Source organism: Chlorocebus sabaeus, chromosome 17 (assembly GCF_047675955.1).
Source record: "Chlorocebus sabaeus isolate Y175 chromosome 17, mChlSab1.0.hap1, whole genome shotgun sequence".
NCBI classification, from domain to species: domain Eukaryota; kingdom Metazoa; phylum Chordata; class Mammalia; order Primates; family Cercopithecidae; genus Chlorocebus; species Chlorocebus sabaeus.
Genome location: NC_132920.1, coordinates 23,072,562 through 23,096,148, shown reverse-complemented (window position 1 = coordinate 23,096,148; position 23,587 = coordinate 23,072,562). Strand labels below are relative to the sequence as shown.

Here is a 23,587-nt window from a genome sequence, read left to right as displayed (position 1 = left end):
AACTTCATTGTATTGATAAAATGGCATGCACACACATTATTTATGACTTTTTGTGATTTTAACATTTTCTTCTTCAAATTTAGAGTTCAAAAAATGGCTAGAAATAAGAGACTTTCCTATAGTGTTTTATGTAAAATTTGCACTGAGATATTATAGACATGAAATGGGTTTCCTCTGAAAAATATTGAAATGTTTCAGAGACAGAGCATTTATTTTGCTTCTATTCAAATACTCTCACACAAGGAGACACTTATTTTCCAGAGACTTATTCTAAAGCTATCCCTAATAGATGGAAGCCAGTACTTGGTTTGAAACTCAGCAGGCATTCTTTCAAAAGACTTTATTTTGGACTAATGTCTTTGGTAAGGATATGAGATACTCAAAGTATAGAGAACTAAAAGAAAAAATACATCTCCCCACTGCTTTGAGAACAAATTATCTTTTGAGGCGGACATTAAATTTAAGATTGATGATAGTTTTGCATTTGCTTTTCTATTTAATTTTCTTGAAATATGCCATTATTGGTATGTTTGTAATGCTATATAGTTTAAACCAGTTTTGTAAATTTTTCTTTATGATTACCATAGAATGCATTATTATAATATAGAATATGCCACTCCTGTTAAATGTGGGGGGAAAGAATTGAGGTGGTTTCTCTGAATTCTAGGACAATTATTTTTTCTAAATATATTTAAAAATGACAAAACCAACACTAGGAGATATATTTTGCTATTTAGATACTTTTTGAAATTTCTAAAATTGTTAAGCTTCAGGTGTTCTTAAATCATAAATAAGGTGATTATATAGTTTGTCTAAAGCAGAACAAGTTTGAGGATGAGAGGAGCACTTTTAGTAATCGTATGAAGGTAGACAAACAGGGGTATGTTCACCTCAATTGTAAGGAGCATTGACATTTCTTTCTGTTTGCTTCCCAAAAGTAATTGCCTGTCCTCAAGTCATTGTGTGCTTATTTGTAAAGACCTATAATATCATCTGGGACCAGTTCTGTTTGACTTTCTCTTTCATTTTCTTTTTTGAGATGAAATTATATAATTCTCATATGGCAAATAGGGAGAAATAATTAAGCTTAATTTTGAACCAGTAAGTTTTGAAATATTTTCTATGGGCATTAAAGGACTTGGCTTGCAGTGAACTTGCCTGCTATTAGTTGGATTGAAAGGAATGAAAAATGCTTATGATTGTTTCATATGGTGGCTACCAGGAATATTATATTGCAATAGCCTGTAATTACCCACACCTTTCCCTTTTATTTAGCAAGAAGAGAAATATAGAAAATAAAAAACACTCCCAGCAAGATCAAGTCCATTAGTTTCTCTCTCCTTCGTAAGCACTAGGAAGTGTATAAGAATGAAAATCTCATTTAAAAACAAGTGCATTTTTCTAAACATGATATATCAACTATATTGAAGTGTGACCTCCTGTCAGGTGTTCTTAATGGAAAGGAATAATATCTTTTCATATTCTATTTCTGAGGGGGAAACACACACACAATTGAGCAAAAATGCACACAAATCTCTTAACCTATGCCCTATATATTATATCTGTCACAGCTGTCTCTCAGTGCAGAGGATTCCTGCATTCAACAAAGCGTATCTTGAGCACCTGCTGTGTGCCAGAAGTACAAGCTCGCAGTTGAAAAGGGAAAGGCAGACCATATATTAATAACCAACCAAAAAGCAACCACCAAATTGTGAAAACTTTGAATAAGACAGTAGAAACAAATGGGTGGCACTGACTTAAAATATGATTAGGATAAAGACACAGGGTAAAAAGTCAGAGTGAGGGGCCAGGGGGTCAGTGTGAACCGAGATCTTGAACCAGAGAAAACTTGGAGACCAATAAGGTAATCATTATTGCACACTCTTGCATTATGATATATGATGTCTCAATATAAAGATGCCAAAATATTTGTCTGTTTTCACTTATAAGAAAGATTTTCCCCCCCAAGATCCAAGGCAATTATACAAGAGAATCTGAAATGTGTGGTATCCAGAAATACTGACAGCACTCTGCTCTTACTCCTAAATGATTGTAATGTGTTTTTCCTTTTTTGTGATGTTCCACACAACCTGTAAAGATTAAATGCTGGGCAGAGGATTTAACTGCTGTTCTCAGGAAAGGAAAAGGCCTTGGTGAGGGATGTAGAACAGCAAGGTAGCACCCCTTTTACTGTGATTGTATTTACTTCTTGACACTGATTCAGAATGGTTGAATTTACGTAACAATTTGTGGAGATGTTAGGTGCATCGATGCAATGTAAGATATTGCTTGAACTCACAAAACACCTATCCCTTAAGAAAGTTTATTGTTTAGAATTCTCCAATAAAGACATCACAATTGAGGATGGGGATATTTGTATGTTCACAGTAACATCATCTAATAGCTACCTTTAAGCTACATAATTTGAAACTATTATTTTTATATTTTTAAATTAGCCATTATTTCATTTAAGAAATACATCAGAAATCTTAGGGAGCAGGCTTAAGCTGCCTGTAGATTGTAATTCTGTCATGACTATTTGGAGTGGCAGTAGTCCAGGATTCCCCAAGCTCTATAACAATGAGGGTCATAGGGACAATGAGTGGGCTTGTTGAAGATGCTGCTATGGACAGATTTGTGTCCCCCAAAATTCATATGCTGCAGCCCTAGCCCTGGTGTGATGATGCTTTTTGGAAGTGGGGCCTTTGGGGGATAATCATGGTTTCATGAAGTCATGAGGGTGAATGAAGCCCAGGTCCGATGGGATTGGTGCCCTTAGAAGAAGAGACTCTAGTCGGCTTTCTCTCATTCTCTCGGCCATGTGAGAACACAGAGAGAATGCAGCCGTCTACCAACCAAAAAGAGAGCCTCATCAGAAGGCAATCCTGCTGACACCTTGATCTCGGACTTACAGCTGCCAGAACTGTGAGAAAGTAGATTTCTATCGTTTAAAGTATTTTTGTTTGGGCAGACTGAGACAAATGCTTTGATTTTTAAGACATATTCCCAAAGCTGTCTGAGTAGGTAGTAGGACATGTGCTTCTTTAAGCATGGTCTTCGGACAACTTGCATAAAAAACACCTGGGAAGCCTGTTAAAATTTCGATTCCTGGGCCAAAATAGACCTACTTAACCCTAATCACTGGAGATGGTGCCCCAGAGCTGACACAGCAGGGTCTTCTCATTTTCCTGGTAAGCTAGAGTGTAAGCAGCACAGAGGCAAAGACAATTTCTGTCTCGTTCAATACTGGGCTGGCAGCACCTAGCAGGAGGTTATATGCTAGATGCCTCACAGGCGACTTGCTGAAGTGGGAACAAAGGTCCCATTTAAATTCTATAGATTATGACAAGAATGCAGGCAAAACAAATGTATTCTGAGGAGACAAGCAGGCAAAAGATTCTAGGAGCCCATTTAAACCAAAAAAGAGGATTGATTTGACATAGGGTAAAAATCCAGTAAAGTCATCAAAGGCAAATTTTTGCGACTGTTAGTTTGTGTTACATAATCCACCTACTGCTGCAGATTGGGAGTAAATGAGTCATACATGTTTGAATTTATTTTCTTTTATTTTTTTGAGACTGGGTCTCACTCTTGTGCCTAGGCTGGAGAGCAGTGGCATGATTTCAGCTCACTGCAGCCTCAACCTCCTTGGACTCAAGTGATCCTCCCACCTCAGACTCCCTAGTAGCTGGGACTACAGGCACATGCCACAATGCCTTACTTTTTTTTTTTTTTTTTTTTTTTTTTGTATTTTTTGTAGAGACAGGATTTCACCATGCTGACCAGGTTGGTCTCAAACTCTTGGGTTTAAGCCATCTGCCAGCCTCAGCCTCCTAGAGGTTAAGCAATCTGCCAGCCTCAGCCTCCTAGAGTGCTGGGACTACAGTCATCAGCAATAGTGCTTGGCCTGAATTGATTTTCAATACCTATGTTAGACACAGCTTTTCACAAAGCTGTGAGTACCTCCAGTAGAGAGTACTTCTAGATCTACTATGTATTTTTCATCAATACATGTAGTCATACTGCTAGTGCAGTGGACAAGCATTATACTGAGAATAAAAAATACTAGGCTTTGTGCTCACTTTAGCAGCACATACACTAAAATTTGAATGATACAGAGAAGATTAGCATGGCTCCTGTGCAAATTTGTGAAGCGTCCCATATTTTTAAGGAACCTAAAAATCTTGAGAAAAGGTTAGACAAATTGTTAACTGGAATAACCAGTGTAGGGAAGAACATAAATGACCTGATGAAGCTGAAAAACATAGCACGAGAACTTTGTGAAGCATACACAAGCTTCAGTAGCCGATTTGATCAAGTGGAGGAAAGGATATCAGTGAATAAGATCAAATTAATGAAATAAAGCAAGAAGACAAGATTAGAGAAAAAAAAAGTGAAAAGAAATGAACAAAGCCTCCAAGAAATATAGGACTATGTAAAAAGTTCAAATCTATGTTTGATTGGTGTACCTGAAAGTGACAAGGAGAATGGAACCAGGTTGGAAAACACTCTTAAGTATATTATCCAGGAGGACTTCCCCAACCTAGCAAGGCAGGCTGACATTCAATTCAAGAAATACAGAGAACACCATATTCCTCGAGAAGAGCAACCCCAAGACACATAATCGTCAGATTCACCAAGGTTGAAATGAAGGAAAAAATGTTAAGGGCAGCCAGAGAGAAAGGTTTGGTTACCCACAAAGGGAAGCCCCTCAGACTAACAGTGGGTTTCTTAGCAGAAACCCTACAAGCAAGAAGAGAGTGGGGGGCAATGTTCAACATTCTTAAAGAAAAGAATTTTCAACCCAGAATGTCATATCCAGCCAAACCATGCTTCATAAGTGAAAGAGAAATAAAATTATTTACGGACAAGCAAATGCTGAGAGATTTTGTCACCACCAGGCCTGCCTTACAAGAGCTCCTGAAGGGAGCACTGAACATGGAAAGGAACAAGTAGTAGCAGCCACTGCAAAAACATGCCAAGTTGTGAAGACCATCGACACTATGAAGAAACTGCATCAACTAATAGGCAAGATAATCAGCTAGCATCATAATGACAGGATCAAATTCACACATAACAATATTAACCTTAAATGTACACAGGTTAGTGCCCCAATTAAAAGACACAGACTGGCAAATTGGATAAAGAGTCAAGACCCATCGGTGTGCTGTATTCAGGAGAATGAATTTATTCAATTCTTGAATTGAATATTGGCCTGCCTTGCTAGGTTGGGGAAGTTCTCCTGGTTGATATACTTAAAAGTGTTTTCCAACTTGGTTCCATCTAACGTGCAAAGACACATATAGACTCAAAATAAAGGGATGGAGGAAGATCTACCAAGCAAATGGAAAGCAAAAAAGTCAGGGGCTGCAATCCTAGTCTCTGATAAAACAGACTTTAAGCCAACAAAGATCAAAAGAGATAGAGAAGGGCATTACATAATGGTAAAGGGATCAATTCAACAAGAAGAGCTAATTATCCTAAATATATATGCATTCAATACAGGAGCACCCAGATTCATAAAGCAAGTTCTTAGAGACCTACAAAGAGACTTAGACTCCAACACAATAATAGTAAGAGACTTTACCACCCCACTGTCAATATTAGACAGATCAACGAGACAGAAAATTAACAAGGATATCCAGGACTTGAACTCAGCTCTGTACCAAGCAGACCTAATAGACATCTACAGAACTCTCCACCTCAAATTAACAGAATATACGTTCTTCTCAGCACCACATCACACTTATTCTAAAATCGACCACATACTTGGAATAAAACACTCCTCAGAAAATGTAAAAGAAGAGAAATTACAACAAACTGTCTCTCAGACCACAGTGCAATCAAATTAGCACTCAGGATTAAGAAACTCACTCAAAACCTCACAACTACATAGAAACTGAACAACCTACTCCTGAATGACTACTGGATAAATAACAAAATTAAGACAGAAATAAAGATGTCCTTTGAAACCAATGAGAACAAAGACACAACATACCAGAACCTCTGGGACACATTTAAAGCCATGTTTAGAGGGAAATTGATAGCGTTAAATGCCCACAAGAGAAAGCAGGAAAGATCTAAAACTGACACAATAATATCACAACTAAAAGAACTAGAGAAGCAAGCAAGAGCAAACAAATTCAAATGCTAGCAGAAGAAAAGAAATAGATCAGAGCAGAACTAAAGGAGATAGAGACAGAAAAAAACCCTTCAAAAAATCAATGCATCGAGGAGCTGGTATTTTGAAAAGATCAACAAAATAAATACACTGCTAGCCAGACTAATAAGAAAAGAGAGAAGAATCAAATAGATGCAATGAAAAATGATAAAGGGTATATCACCACTGATCCCACAGAAATACAAACTACCATCAGAGAATACTATAAACACCTCTACACAAATAAACTAGAAAATCTAGAAGAAATGGGTAACTTCCTGGACACATACACACCCTCCCAAGAGTAAACCAGGAAGAAGTCAAATCTCTGAATAGACCAATAACAGTTTCTGAAATTGAGGCAATAGTTAATAGCCTACCAACCAAAAAAAGTCCAGGACAAGACGGATTCACAGCCGAATTCTAGCAGAGGTACAAAGAGGAGCTAGTACCATTCCTTTTGAAACTATTCCAATCAATAGAAAAAAAAAAGAATCCTCCCTAACTCATGTTATGAGGGCTGCATCATCTTTATAGCAAAATCTGGCGGATACACAACCAAACCAGAAAATTTTAGACCAATATCCCTGATGAATATTGATACAAAAATCCTCAATAAAATATTGGCAAATCCAGCAGCACATCAAAAAGCATGATCAAGTCAACTTCATCCCTGGGATGCAAGGCTGGTTCAACATATGCAAATCAGTAAACATAATCCATCAGATAAACAGAACCAATGACAAAAATCACATGATTATCTTAATAGATGCAGAAAAGGCCTTTGACAAAATTCAACAGCTTTTCATGCTAAAAACTCTCAATAAATTATGTATTGATGGAATGTATCTCAAAATAATAAGTGCTATTTATGACAAACCCACAATCAATATCATACTGAATGGAAACTGGAAGCATTCACTTTGAAAACTGGCACAAGACAAGGATGCCCTCTCTCACCACTCCTATTCAACATAGTGTTGGAAGTTCTAGCCAGGGCAGTCAGACAAGAGAAAGAAAGGGTATTCAATTAGGAAAAGCAGAAGTCAAATTGTCTCTGTTTACAGATGATATGATTGTACATTTAGAAAACCCCTTCATCTCAGTCCCAAATCTTCTTAAGCTGATAAGCAACTTCAGCAAAGTCTCAGGATACAAAATCAATGTGCAAAAATCACAAGCATTCCTATACACCAATAACAGACAGAGAGCCAAATCATGAGTGAACTCCCATTCACAATTGCTAAAAAGAGAATAAAATACCTAGGAATACCCCTTAAAAGGAATGTGAAGGACATCTTCAAGGAGAACTACAAACCACTGATCAATGAAATAAAAGAGGACACAAACAAATGGAAGAACATTCCATGCTCATGGATAGGAAGAATCAATAATGTGAAAATGGCCATACTGCCCAAAGTAATATATAGGTTCAATGCTATCCTTATCAAGCTACCACTGACTTTCTTCACAGAATTGGAAAAAATACTTTAAATTTCATATGGAACCAAAGATGAGTCCGCATAGCCAAGACAATCCTAAACAAAAAGAACAAAGCTGTGGGCATCATGCTACTTGACTTCAAACTATACTTCAAGGCTACAGTAACCAAAACAGCATATTACTGGTACTAAAACAGATGTACAGACTAATGGAACAGAACAGAAGCCTCAGAAATAACACCAGACATCTACAACCATCTGATCTTTGACAAACATGACAAAAACAAGCAATGGGAAAGAATTCCCTATTTAATAAATGGTGCTGAGGAAACTGGCTAGTCATATGCAGAAAGCTGAAACTGGATCCCTTCCTTACACCTTATACAAAAATTTACTCAAGGTGAATTAAAGACTTAAATGTAAGACCTAAAACCATAAACCTAGGCAATGCCATTCAGGACATAGGCATGGGTGAATAGTTCATGACTAAAACATGAAAAGCAATGGCAACAAAATCCAAAATAGACAAATGGATGTAATTAAACTAAAGAGCTTCTGCACTGCAAAAGAAACTATCATCAGAGTGAGCATGCAGCATACAGAATGGGAGAAAATTTTTGCAATCTATCCATTTAACAAAGGGCTAATATCCAAAATCTACAAAGAACTTAAACCAATTTACAAGAAAAAAAAAAAACCCATCAAAAAGTGGGCAAAGATATGAACAGACACTTCTCAAAAGAAGACATTTATGCAGCCAACAAACTTATGAAAAAATGCTTATCGTCACTGGTCATTAGAGAAATGCAAATCAAAACCACAGTGAGATACTGTCTCATGCCAGTTAGAATCGTGATCATTAAAAAGTCAGGAAACAACAGATTCTGGAGAGGATGTGGACAAATAGGAACCCTTTTACACTGTTGGTGGGAGTTTAAATTAGTTCAACCATTGTGGAAGGCAGTGTGGCAACTCCTAAAGGATCTGAAACTAGCAATACCATTTGACCCAGCCATCCCATTACTGGGTATATATCCAAAGGATTATAAATCGTTCCACTATAAAGACACATGCGCATGCATGTTTATTGCAGCACTGTTTACAATAGCAAAGTCTTGGAACCAACCAAAATCCCCATCAATTATAGACTGGATAAAGAAAATGTGACACATATACACCATAGAATACTATACAGCCATAAAAAGGATGAGTTCATGTCCTTTCCAGGGACATGGATTAATTTGGAAACCATCATTCTTAGCACGGTAACACAAGAAGAGAAAAACAAACACCGCATGTTCTCACTCATAAGTGGCAATTGAACAATGAGAACACATGGACACAGGGAGGGGAACATCACACACTGGGGCCTGTCCTGGGGTCAGGACTGGGTGAGGGATAGCATTAGAAGAAATATCTAATGTCAGTGATGAGTTTATGGGTGCAACAAACCACCATGGCACATACATACCTATGTAACAAACCTGCACATTATGCACATTTACCCTAGAACTTAAAGTATAATAATAATAATAATAATAAATTATAGACTTTGGCACAAGCCACATGTTCAAGAATAAATTCATTAAAATTCCTTAAATCTCAATTGCCTGGGGTTGGATTTGATTTTGATGGTCTCTACATACTGTAAAATTCCATGACTCTGTGATTACACTATTAGGATCTTTTTCCCAAATACTGACTTTTTAGCCTGGAAGCTACAGAAGATTTCAAAAGACCTTCTGAATTAAAATAGAGCAAGGGATTGCCCCCTTCCCCTTGTAAGACCTTGTAAGGCTTTGTAAGTCTCTGAAGGGAAATAAAAGTGTATAGTAATCATGCTTAGATGACTTCTGCATTCACAAGTTCCATATCTGCTGATTTAGACAACCATGGATCAAAAATATTTGCAGGAAAAAAAATAACAATATGACAATAGGAAAAATACAAACAAAAAATACAATTTAACAACCATTTACACAGCGCTTACATTGTATTAGGCATTATAAGTAATGTAGACCTGAGGATGTTTGTAGATTATGTGCATATACTAAGCAATTTTATCTAAGACCCTTGATTTGTGGTATCCAGGGGGTCCTGGAGTCAATGTCCTGCAGATACACAGGGATGACTGTAAATTTGTAGATTTTTTTTTCTTTCATCTGCATCCACTCTGATAGGGCCAAACAAGTGGCAGAAGGCAAAAGTTATGTGGAGGTGATTAAATATTTTCCAGATGAATACTGTCATGCTAATATAAAGTCTTGCATGTCCCATGCCAATCCTTTCTGAAACAATTAGTTAAATATGGCTACATGTTGCCTATATTGATTAATAAACTGAAAAAAGACTGTATTGTATACAGTTTACCAAGAAGGGGTATTTTTATTTGTGTTCATTTGTTGGATTTTTTTATGGGAAAAGATAGGTGTGGAGGAAATAATCAAGTCTGGAGAAATTAGGACATGTTTGTGAGAAGTAATAATGAAATGAAATACAAATATGTACAAATTCTAGGTTGCTACCAAAACTCTGATCTGCATCCTGATTTCTGGAAGAGAAAATAATAGGACCAGTGTCAGTCATTGTGTATCTCAGCTACTTTTAACAATTCTCAAACTGTCCCATCACTTGCATCTGGTTGTATCTGGCAAATAAATACAACTGATCAGGTCACAGTTCACTGGGAAAATGAACAAACATTCCAACCACCAGCTCTATTATTTCATTACCATGCCTTTCCCACTTCTGCTTGTTCTCTGGGTCCAAAGTAAAATTGTGAGCACCCATTGATTTCAGGAGCAAAAAAGGGATGTACTCTGTCATGGAGCAAGGATGGTCTACCATAAGTTAAAGTGTGGAAACCAAGGCCTCTTTGTCTGCTAAGGAAGCAAGGAACAGGCAGGGAATCCAGGGAACCTCTGGTGTTCTCAGAAAGCTGCCAAGTAGATTAGGAGAAAATATCATTTCCAGATTACTTGCAGCAGGAAATGGTGGTAAGATTAATTTTGTTTGGAGAAAATTGCACAGAATAAGAACTCATTTGTTTACTTTAGAGGTATGTTGCCATTTGATTGTATTTAGTACAAACATTGACTGTTAGCAAACAATTTATAGATCCGATCTATTACTATAACAGTAGGAGAGCTTTAAATGGCCTACTGAAAGCCATTACTAAATGAAATACTTTGCATATTAGCAGCAAATCTGCACCCTTTCTATTCTTGAGGAGAGACTCTTACACACAAGGTATGTTAACTCAGGGCAGTGAATTACTGCATGCAAACAGGGAGCATTTATAAGCAAAGAGTTTTCAAAGCAATGCTGCAAATACAGCTAGCCTTCCCAAGGAAACTACCTGACCAGACTCTTGACAGTGTGTCTCCTAGAGTCAGGATGAAGTTCATCCTTTCTTCATTGACTCCCTTGAGACAACTGCACAAGGAGGCTTTGGTCTCCACCCTTTATAGCAACTTGCTCCATGATTCACAGCCTTTACAGCTCTCCAGCCCAAACACACACACCTCTTACCTGAGTTCAAATAGAGTTCTCCCATTAAAATTCACATACCTTTAAAACAGGTAGTTCTTTAAGCTATTCTAAGTCATTGATCCTTGGAGAAATAATTCAGGATGTAAATCTACTCTTCGGAAATTTTCTTTTCTGTATATTAGTATTGTTTTGCCACTTACTACCTTAGGATATTTCTTTGACAATCTTGGAATTCTATTATTTTTAATCAGAGTTGTTGATGTATGATTTACATATAATAAAATTCACCAAATTTAAAGGGTACAATTCAATGAGTTTGGGCAAATACACTTAATCAAGTAAACATACCAGAAACATGATGTGAAATATTTCCATCACCCCAAAAGATTCCCTTTGCCCCGTCAGAGTTAATCTTCTATACCTACCCCATCTTTAGCCATTTGAAAATATATCTGCTTTCTTTCACTATGGTTTTACTTTCTAAAATGTCTTTAGATAGAGTCATTGACTGTGGAATCAGTTTTGTCTGGCTTCTTTCTCAGCATAATGATTTTAAGAGGCATCTACTTTGTTGCATAGCATCAGTAGCTTATTTCATTTTGTTGCTGAGTAGTATTCCATTATATCAACATATCAATGTTCACTTATCTATTCACCAGTTGGTGTGCTCTTGGGTTATTTCCACTTAGGCTATAAAGCTACTATGAACATTAGAGTACAAGTCTTTGTATAAACATATGTTTCATTTTTCTTGAGTCAATATCTAAGAGTGGGATTGCTAGGTTAAGGAAAATGTCTGTATAGCTCTATAAGAAAGTAGCAAAAATGTTTACCAAACTGATAATACAATTTTGCATTCCTACTAGGAACATAAAATGTTTCTAATTGCTCTACAATTCTTGACGCAGTCAGATTTTTAATTTTAGGCATTCTAATTGGTATGTGGTGGTTCCTCATTGTAGTTTTAATTTGCATTTTCCTAATGGCTAGTAACAATACAGGAGTTAAGAAGAAATTACTTAGGCAGATACTGAGGAGGGTACAGAAGTCCTCAGTAAGGTTTTCTTTTTAATGAAAAGCAGTCCCAAATCATTTTCTTTTCTAGCAAAGAGTGGCCTGTAAAATCAAGCTGCAGACATAGATGCCGGCAGTTGCGCCAGTCACGTTCAAAATGGTGACCTCATCTCCCCTTCTCTTTATCAGCCATGTGTACAATAAGGTGGTGTGGGTCAATGGGAAAGTTCATTTGCATAATAAGATTAGGGTGGGAAAGCCAGCCTTCCCCATGCACTATGTAAATGTCATACCTGTCTGAACCAATCTGTGAGCCTTACGTAAATCAGACACTGCCTTCTCAAACCTGACTATAAAATCCAGCGCATCTGCTGCCTGCTAGTCTTTTCTGCTTGGAGACCCCTCTCGCTATATAGAGAGAGCTGTTTCTCTTTCTCTTCTCTTCTGCCTATTAAACCTCCCCTCCTAAGCTCCTCTTCTGTATCTGTGTCCTAAATTTTCCTGGCATGAGATGACGAATCCCAGTGAATATACACCACATAGTATAACTACTTCATACTGGGGGCTCGTCAAGGATACCCAGGTACAACATTCATTGAAAGAGTCAGTAGAGAAGCAGACTTCATCTCTGTCTTTTCATTTCAGGGCTCTCGGCCTCCATTTTAGAACCAAATCAAACCAAATACTGGGCCCCCTTCAGCCATTTAATAATGATTAGCATGGACACCAGCCTTACAAGACTTGGGGCACAGGCTTACTGGGGAGAATATGGAGAATCCCCCAGCACCCATGGGTTGCTGGGCATGTTGGCTATGTTTGAACCAGCTTCCTTTCACAGAGGACTTAGCTGTCACATGGGGCTGGAAGACATTTTGGAGCAACTGAGGATTTCTGGCTGGGCCTATCCCCCGGTGTTACCCAAAGGCTTCTGGACTGACCCAGCCTTTAACCATACAATGGGGTGTTGGCAACAGGATCTTCAACTTTTCTATTGTAATTTCCTCCTTTCCTGTACATGGCCACCATATCTCTTATCTTCTGTGTGTATGCAATGTGTGGAAAGTTTTATAGTTCAGGAAAGTATTCTTGTTTGGCAAGATCAGGAAATGTCATGGTAACTAGGGATATAACCCAAGGGAAAGTGTTTTTATGATTTTCTAGAAACAGAGTTCCCCCTCACACACACACATAGTGGGCGTCACTCTCTGTTCTTGGTCTGGAGAGCACATAGCATTTCCAGGTCTCTCACTGCCCTTGGTATGTAGAGCACATGGCATGTCAAGGTCACTTTGCCCTTAGTCTGGAGAGCACTTGGCATTTCAAGGTCAACAATGCCACCTAATGGAATGGGGACCTTCTCAGTGGGGCACATTGTCTGCCCTTTACCAAAACACTCTAGATTCTGAATTCTCCCTTTTTGTGCCCCTCTAGTAGAACTCAAGCTTTATACTGCTTCTGTGAACAAGAAAACTCTACCTAAAATGGCCTCCAGAACCAAATTTTGGTCTTGATATTGTCCCATCAGCAGAAAAACAGTCATTTGGTCCCTATGTTTTTAAGGTACCTATTCTGCCTCCAATTTAAATAGTACTTAATTAGTAAAGGGATTTTAAGTTTAGAAGTTAACCAGAACCATTCTCTAAGGGTAGACACTTTAGCACAGGCCATAATAGCAGGTTATAGAGTTCAAACCAGCACACTTCCTCCATTAAGGAGGGAATTGCAACTGTCACATAGTCTCCTAAGACACATATTTTGGGGAGCCAGATAAGTCACACAAGTCTAGGAAGTCAAAAGGAAATCACAGGAAATTACAGGCAGAGGACTAGAACCACATGGGTGAGTGTGACTAATCCTAATCACTTAGTTTCTCTGGTTCCATGGCTGGGGGTCATGCCTGCAACCATGGATGGCACACTCAACAAGATGCCATGACCCAGGAACTGCGGAGGGAAAACAGCAGGGGGGACGCCCCCATTGTCTTCCTGTCCACCCTGGGTCACAACAAAAGGAAGGAGACTAAAGGAATGCCTATTTCTTTCTTCTCTTTCTAGATAGGTAACAGATCATCTTTAGCTTGCAGCCCTCTGGAGTGTATCCTGAAGTTCAGGGACTCCTTTGACCCTAAGAATTTAAAGAAAAAGTGACTCATTTTCTTTTGCACAAGGGCATGGCCTTCTTACTAGACCTTTTGCAGGCATTACAAAATCAACCCATCTCTTTTAGTAGTCATATCAGGCAGGCCTATGGAGAATGATTCTCCAAAGTTAGAGAAGCAACTTCCAGTTACAGAGCCCCTTTTTCAGGGCTCCCTCAAGTTCCCTTCTCATTACAGAACCTTAGACAAATAAAGGGAGATTTAGAGTGATTTTCTAATGACCCTGATAGGTATATGACAGGTTTCTAAAATTTACCTCAGGTGTTTGACCTCTCATGAAGGGATGTTAGACTGCTCCTAAGCCAAACCCTAACTGTGGCTGAAAAACAGGCAGCTCTGCAGGCAGTAGAGAATTTTGGAGATGAGCAACTTGTCTCCTATTTCCCAATAGGAAGAGAGGTTGCACTTCTTGACAACCCTAATTGGAACCCCTAGATTTTTCTATGGCATTTTTCCTTCTTTCACAGTTTAAAATGGCTCTTTTATAATGTTCTTCCAACCTGGGAAAAGTTAATTTACCCAAACCTTAAAATGCTTGGCTTAGAGTTGAGTTAGAGGGAAGGGAACCCAGAAGCCTGACATGCCAGCAAAAAGGTAAAAAAAAATTTAATAGTCAAGCTTTTGGCTTCTCTCTCCCTGCGCAAACCAGTAAAAGGGATGATAAGGATTATTGTTTGTATTCTTAAGTTTTAATTAATGAAAGAGGATTTGTGAGGATGGTCTTAAGCTGTAGCCAATCTGGTGTACTTTGTGTGTCTTTCCATATGATTCTGTGAAAAGAAAGGGTACCTTAGGTTAGGATACAGGTATAGGACCCCATAAGCCTGTTGTTCAAGCCAGCTCAACAAAATGGTCAGTTAACAAGGTTGGCTACAGGCCTCCATCTTGATTCATGTCCTTGGGAACGTGCCCTGTAACCACGTGGTAATATTTTGTTTTAATCTCCACCATTTTACAATGGTGGATGTATTCTTGTGCTAAGTCAGTTGCTGGGTGGAGGCCATAAAATCAGATAAGCCAGTTTATTAATCTGGGTGGTGCCAGCTGAACCATCAAGGGCAGAGTTTAAAAAATATCTTAAGCCCTGATCTTGAGAGCTTTAGAGAAGGGTCAAAATCTTGTAGCATCCAGGTGCATGACTCCTAAGCCATGGTTTCTAATCTTATGGCTAGTTTCTTGGTCTTGTCCCTAGGAAAGAGGGAAGCATATCTTCATATCTTAGGAAGGGACTATGATCATCTTTTTTTTTTAGACTATAAACTGTAAACCAGGCTCCTTCCAAAGTTGGTTTAGCCTATGCCCAGGGATAGACAAGGTCAGCTTGGGGGCTGGAAACAAAATGGAGTTGGTTGGGTCAGATCTCTTTCATTGTCTCAGTCACAATTTTGCAATAACGGTTTCAAAACCTGCTTATCACTCCTTTGAAAATACCTTTTTTAGGGCCTAATAAGCAGGCAGAGCTGAAGGCAAAGACAGATCCCCAAAATTAAGGGTGCTATTTTATACTGGATGTTGGATCCCCAAAAGGAGAGAGATACTATGGGAGAAGACATACATTCTCCCATGTACATTCACAGTTAAGTCACAACCTAATTAAGGCTTGTTGGTTTCACCTGTGAGATTACTTTTTGTAAAGTTCAAAAGCTGAAAATCCGAACTGCTTGACATGGCTAAAGTTGAGTAACAAGGGATTTAAAAGGATTTTCTTAAAGAGTTCTCAGCTTTGGCCAGGCGTGGTGACTCATGCCTGTAATAGCAGCACTTTGGGAGGCCAAGGGACGTGGACCACCTGAGGTCAGGAGTTCGAGATCAGCCTGACCAACATGGTGAAACCCTGTCTCTACTAAAAATACAAACATTTACTGGATGTGGTGGCACATACCTGTAATCCCAGCTACTCAGGAGGGCTGAGGCAGGAGAATCACTTGAATCCGGGAGGCAGAGGTTGCAGTGAGTTTAGATCATGCCACTACACTCCAGCCTGGGCAGCAAGAGTGAAATTCCATTTCAAAAAAAAAAAAAAAAAAGGAAGTTGTCAGCTTAATTAAAAGTAGATATTCAAGTTATGGGCATATTTAAATGGCCTTTATATTTTTTTCTTCTTGGATCTTGTTTTTCTGAAAAAATGTTTTTTTCTGAAAACAATTTTTTTTTTTTTCTTTTCAGCTGACTGAATTATTTTCCTCCATTTTTTTCTCTCTTTCTACTCTTAATGCACACAGGAGAGGCCCTAAGATAACTTCTAGTAGCCTGGGACTCCTTGGGAAAAAAAATCTCTGTTTTCCTCATGAAACCTCAGGAATTAAAAGCAGATGGTTCCCTCTCAAAATCAAAGACTCTGTTCTGTTTTGCATTGTGTTATCTGACAGTTTTGAGTTTGGGTGTATCAAATTACCTCACATAATGAGAGAGTTTTGTAGTGTAATAACTAGGTAGGAAATATATTTTAAGTGATGACTAATAATAGTTATGGAAGAATGCTTACTTCTGCACATTTGAATCAGAGAAGATTGTTGTTGGTCACCTAAAAGATATGGAAATATCTCCACCCCTAACTAAGAGATGAGACTCCCATGGAGAATGGCCTGCGTACAAAATAAGACAATTGGCTTTCGGATGCCTTGCAATGAAATGCATGGTATAAGCACTGCACTGTCTTCTCGCATAGTATCTCTCTCCTTTTGGGGATCCAAGATCCAGTATAAAATGGCACCCTTAATTTTGGGGATCTATCTTTGCCTTCGATTCTGCTTGCTTATTAGGCCCTAAAAATGCATGCTATCCTGGCCTTGTTCCTCCAAGGTCTCCACCCTGAAGCCAGTAATCCAGTTAAGAAACTGGCAAATAAAATATCTTACAAGTGCTGAATCTTCTGTCTGTTTATGTCACTATATATGTATTGTGTGTAATGTCTATAAAGAGATCGAATTGATTGGCTTAAGGAAAAATAAGTGCTTAAATATTGTTTAGTTCACATGACTTTAATTTTTAAGAAATAAAAATAGCCTTAAGTAAAGTGCAAGTGTTGTCAAAATGCAAATAGGTTGTCGAAATCATAAAACTTAGACACTAGGTTTGCTAAATGTTCCAAGTTTTTATACTCCCTGCTTTACAGATAGGTAAGGCTTGGATGCTGGAAAGAGACCTTATCTACACTTCTGTCTGAGTCCTAGGCTCCACACCTGGTACATAATTGAAATTGCTTACTAACCAGGTTTTTCACCAAAAGTAAAAGTTGCTAAGAGTTAAGATTGTAACATGTATTTGAGATCATTAAAGTTTTACATACAAGTTATATAAAAACAGTAAAATGTATTTTTTAGTAAAAGATCATAAGAAAGCATGGAAATGTAAATTTTGCCAAGGGATGAAGAATTCTGTTAAATTTGGTAAGATAAAGCTAGAGGTTTAAGCAAGCTATAGTAAGATTGTAAAAATTAATCTTGCAAAAAATGTGTAAACATTAACTAAATTCAAAACGGTATTCTATGGTCTTTTCATAAATTGAGCATTGAAATAAAAGCGCAGCAAGGTTGTCTTAAGATTCTAATCTGCCCTTTAGCAAAAGGTGTTATAAAGGATTTTTAAAGATTTCACCTCATGGTCAAATTGGTTAAGATTAGATGGAATTTTCTATGAGGTTTCATCAAAATATGGTTTAGCATTAATAAACTAATGCAAGGGCAAAATTTGACTTTGAATAACATTTTCATGTAATAGTAAAGGCCAGTGAAAGGTTTTTGCCTTTTGAGTCATCATTTTGGCAAAATAAATAATTTATGGCAACCTGGAATTCTATTTTATAACATCAAGTGTTTTAACCCTCTAACATTTAACAGGCCTCCCAAAATCAAACTTTAAGTTTTAAAATTTCCTTTCCTGATGCGTGGCTTTCTGGATGGTTCAGAGGGCCCGGACACATCCAGAGAAGAGGTAAATAAGATTATTTGATATGTTTAGTCACATGGTATTGCCAAAATGATATCCAATCTTCATTAAGTTACATTTTGGTGAATAATACTAATATATGTTCCAAAATTGCATGGGATTTCTAAAATTGTAATGTCTCAGTATATGCTGTCAATCATAATTAAGGTTAAAGTTATTGTAAACCACAGAGATAACTAAACTTCTTTGTCAGTCAGGTTTTTACCCTGGAAATTTTGTCATTCACAGACAATTGTTGTCTTGCTTTGTTCCTTCTTAAAAGATAGATTATAATCAAGTTATAAGACTTTAACAGGTGTTTTCAAGTGCAGGTTTCTAATAGTTTTGAAGATTGTAGCATTGGAATAGATAAAAAATGTCCAAGACTCATGAAGAACTGAAATGCTCGAGAATATCAAGCAAAACAAGAATTAACTTAATGGACTGCACTCAGAAAGCTGACATAGCCTTTTTGACTTTTGTTTGAAATATTGCTGATCTTTGTTTTGTTTTTCAGAGTCAAGAAAAATTATTTTGAACTATTTATGGCCTTTAATAATAGAGTAAGGTATACTACTGTGTACAAAATTTGGAGCATGTTTGTTTCTCTCTGCCTGGTTCCTCTAGAATTTGGAAACTATCTGTGAGTACTCTTAACTTATGGCAATATGGTTGTTTGCATTAGTGCAATAAGAATCCATTTTTTTCTTTGTATTTATTTATTTATTTATTTATTTATTTATTTATTTATTTTTGAGATGGAGTTTCACTCTTGTTGCCCAGGCCGGAGTCCAATGGCACAATCTCAGCTCATTGCAACCTCTACCTCCTGGGTTCAAGCAATTCTCCTGCCTCAGCCTCCCAAGTAGCTTGGATTACAGGTGCCTGCCACCATGTCTGGCTAATTTTTTTTTTGTATTTTTAGTAGAGACAGTTTCACCATGTTGGTCAGGCTGGTCTCAAACTCCTGACCTCAGGTGATCAGCCCACCTCAGCCTCCCAAAGTGCTCTGATTACAGGTGTGAGCCACCGTGCCCAGCCAAGAATCCATTTGTCTTTTACAACAGGTTGCGATTGGAAAATCTAGTTGTTTTATCAAGACTTTGACTGGAAGGGTATGCTTCCCTTTAAGGAGTCAATCTCAAATTGCTGAGCCGGTAAATACTCCATCTCATACCTTGTGTAAACAGTCCCCATAGAAAGTTCCTAACCTGTGGTCGGTAAAGAATGTCCCTTTCTAACAGGTCTGGTAGCTCCAAGTTTATCTTGGGATCTTAAGAGAAAAGGATCACCCAACTCACAGGTATTTGAGGATGCAAACCTGTGGCTGGGATTGGCTTTAAAAGGTCTTATCTGAAATTCTGCATGGGACAGAGTTCCATCAAAGCCAATCCAAAAAGCCTATGTAGAGATAATTATTCTTACTGTACTTTATGCAAATAATCAGGCCAAGTATAAGACTAAAGTTTATTCTATGAACAATGTGGTCCTATCGTAATTTGTTTTTTACCAAAAATGAGGACTGGAGAGAGAAATTATGCTCCAAAGCTTATCATACATTTGTCATTAAATCCTAGTCTCATTAATTGTTTTTAAGTTTTTGCCTACATTTTAAATTAACCCTGCTTGCTCCTGTGAATCAAGTGGTAATCTCCTGTAGCTGGGAAGAAACAAAAAGGGATGGGTAGTGTAAATATCTGGATCAAGATGCTAGTTCTGGGCAATTATCCTGCAAATTCTACCAGGTAATTAAAGTGAGTATGGTGCCCATAACCCAGAGGTTTCTTTGTTTGGGAAAATAAAACCAAGGAACTTCATAGACCCCCAAAGGGAAATTCTGTATATTGGCAAGTAAAATTTAAATGAAAATAAATAATCTACTACATCACCCTTTCAGGAATTGCTACTCACCCTACTATTTGCTGGGGAGCTATATACAGTAGCATCTTCTAACTGAAATATTGGTTTCCATTGCTATAGTATTTTGCTTAATTATTATCCTTATAGCAGAGATAATAGTTACAAACAAAAAGAGAACATGAAAGTTTTACTATCCCTGAGTGTGTTACTATGGGGTTTGGTAATATGTCACACTCTGGCTATGCAAAGGAAATTATAAAGGAAAGAGATTCTGTGTAAGAAATGATCTTGTATGGTAAATATTTGTCCTGAAGAGAAATGTTGGTTGTTTAAAAGAAGGATGTTTAGGACAAGTTGGAAAGTTTAAGCATGTCTTAGACTGTCTGTGGAAATCATTAAGGGATTAATAATTGCAGGAAAGATTTAGCCAAGGTTAACCCTAAAGTTACTCTAGCCACCCAAATCCAATGCCACTTATCCAAAAAGGAATGTCACTTTCATATTAACATTTCAGCAACATCTGGTGGAGGCAAACCAGTGTTATAACCCATTGAAATTGCTGACAACAATGAAATTCAAAATGATGCTGTGGACAGAACCATGCATAGACATGCCTTTCTTCCGAGGACCCTTAGGTTGCCCCCACAGGGAGCCTTAACTGCTGTTCCCCACACAACACTCCTTTTCAGCAAGCGGTAGCCAGAAAGAGTTGTTGTCCAACACCCCCTAACATCAGTTAGGGTTACCACTCCAGAGTGGGGAATGATACTGGAGTTGAGAAGAGATTTCTTAGGAAGATAGTGAGGGTATGGAAGTCCTTGGTACGATTTTTCTTTTAATGAAAAGTAGCCCCAAATCATATTCCTTTCTAACAAAGGGTAGCCTGCAAAATGGAGTTGTACACATGAATTAGCAGTTGTGCCAATCACGTTCAAAATGACAGCCCCATCTTCCCTTCTCTTTGTCAGTCACGTGGTACAGTAAGGAGCATACAAGACGGTGGTGGTCAATGGAAGAGTTCATTTGCATAATAAGATTAGAGCGGGGTGGCCAGCCTTCCCTATGTGCTATGTAAATGTCATACCTGATTGAACAAATTTGTGAGCCCTATGTAAATCAGACACTGTCTTCTCAAACCGGATATAAAATCCAGTGCATTTGCTACCTGCCAGTCTTTTGCACTCAGAGACCCCTCTCTCTCTACAGAGAGAGCTGATTCTCTTTCTCTTCTTTTCTACCTATTAAACCTCCCCTGCTAAACTCCTCGTGTGTGTTCGTGTTCTAAATTTTCCTGGCATGAGATGACAAATCCCAGGGTATGTACTCCAGACAATGTAGTTGCTTCAGTAATGCCGAACATCTTTTCATGTACCTATTGTCCATTCCATATCTTCTTTATGGAAAAGTCATTCCAATCTTTGGATCTATTTATAAATTGGGCTTCTGTCTTCTTATATAATTATAAGAACTCTTTATATATTCTGGATATGAGTCCTTTATCATATATATGTTTTACCAATATTTTTTCCTTTCTGAGGCTTGTCTTTTTAGTTCCTTAATAGCTGTAACTTCAAAGTTAAATTTGTCAATTTATCTATTTTATTTTATTTTATTATTTTATTTTTGAGACGGAGTCTTACTCTGTCACCTGGGCTAGAGTGCAGTGGCGCGATCTGGGCTCACTGCAACCTCCGCCTCCCGGGTTCAAGCAATTCTCCTGCCTCAGCCTCCCAAATAGCTGGGACTACAGGCGTGCGCCACTACACCCAGCTAATTTTTGTATTTTCAGTAGAGACGGGGTTTCACCATCTTGGTTGGCCAGGATGGTCTTGATTTCTTAACCTCATGATCCGCCCGCCTTGGCTTCCCAAAATGCTGGGATTACAGGCATGAGCCACCGCACCTGGCCCAATTTATCTATTTTATGATTGGAATTCTAGCTGTTCTATTTAATTAATACTTTATTTTCAAATTTGTGAAGATTTTCTCCTAAGTTAATTTTTATAAGTTTCATAGTTTGGCTTTTACATTTAAGTTTATGAGCCCATTAGAACTATCATGCGTATGTATCAGGTAAGTTAAATTGAAGTTTTTGTTTGTTTTTTATTTTTGCATTTGGATGTCCAATCATTTTAGCACCATGAGTTGGAAAGAATATACATTCTCTATTAAAATAGCTTGATATTTTGTTTGATATCAATTACAATGTACATGTGTATCTCTTTCTAAACTCTCTCCTCTGTTCTATTAATCTATATGTCTATACTTAAACCAATGCCACACACTCATGATTGTTAAACCTTTACAATCATTCTTGCAATCAGTGAGTCCTCTAACTCTGTTCTTATTCAACACTACTTTGCCTTTCCTAATCCTTTGATTTTCTCATAAATTTTAGAATCAGCTTGTAATCTTTTTCAAAAAAAAGGGCTGCCAGAATATTTATTGGGATTGCATTGAATCTATAGATCTATTTAAATAATTGTATGAGTATTGAATCTTCTGATCCATAAACATGGCATATTTCTCCATTTATTTAGATATTCTTACATTTTCTTACCAATTTTTTATAGCTCTTAGTTACAGATATTGCAGCTGTTTTAAAAATGTAATCCCAATCATTTTATATATTTGATGTTATCACAAATAATTTGGATTTTTTTGTTTTTTTTTCAGTGATTCCTTTATAATATATACAAATACAATTGATTTTGTATATTCACCTTGAAGCCTTGGATCCCACTAAACTTACATATTATCTTTTGTAGCTTTTTCAAATTAGTTTTTTTTAAATCTCAACTTTTATTTATGTTCAAAGGGTACATGTGCAGGTTTGTTACATGAGTATATTGCATGATGCTGAGGTTTGTGGTACAAATGATTCCATCACCTGGGTAGTGAGCATTATACCCAATAGATAGTTTTTTAACCCTTGTCTCCCTTCTTCTTCCCTCCCTCAAGTAGTCCCCAGTGTCTGTTTTTCCCATCTTTAGTTGCATGTGTACTCAATGTTTAGCTTCCACTTACGAGAGAACGTGTGGTATTTGGTTTTCTGTTCCTGTGTTGATTCGCTTAAAATAATGGTCTCCAGCCACATCCATGTTGCTTCAAATGACATGATTTTGTTCTTTTTATGGCTATGTATTATTCCATCATGTGTATGTACCACATTTTCTTTATCCAGTCCACCACTGATGAGCATCTAGGGTGATTCCACATCTTTGCTATTCTGAATAGTGCTGCAGTGAACATACATGTGTTTATGTCTTTTTGGTAGAACCATTTATTTTCCTTTGGTTATATGCCCAGTAATAGGATTGCTGAATTGAATAGTAGTTGTGTTTTAAGTTCTTTGAGAAATCTCCAAACTGCTTTTCACAGTTGCTGAACTAATTTACATTTTCACCAACAATGTCTAAGTGTTCTCTTTCTTCCACAACCTCATCAGCATCTGTTTTTTGTTTGTTTGTTTGTTTTGCTTTTTAGTAATAGCCATCCTGACTGGTGTGTGATGGTATCTCATTGTGGTTTTGA

General features: G+C 37.6%; 1 pseudogene; it reads left to right on the top strand.

Annotated features, from left to right (window-relative positions):
- Window positions 1-4,074: 4,074 nt before the first annotated feature.
- Window positions 4,075-4,168, top strand: LOC119626921 (U6 spliceosomal RNA; annotated as a pseudogene).
- Window positions 4,169-23,587: the final 19,419 nt, after the last annotated feature.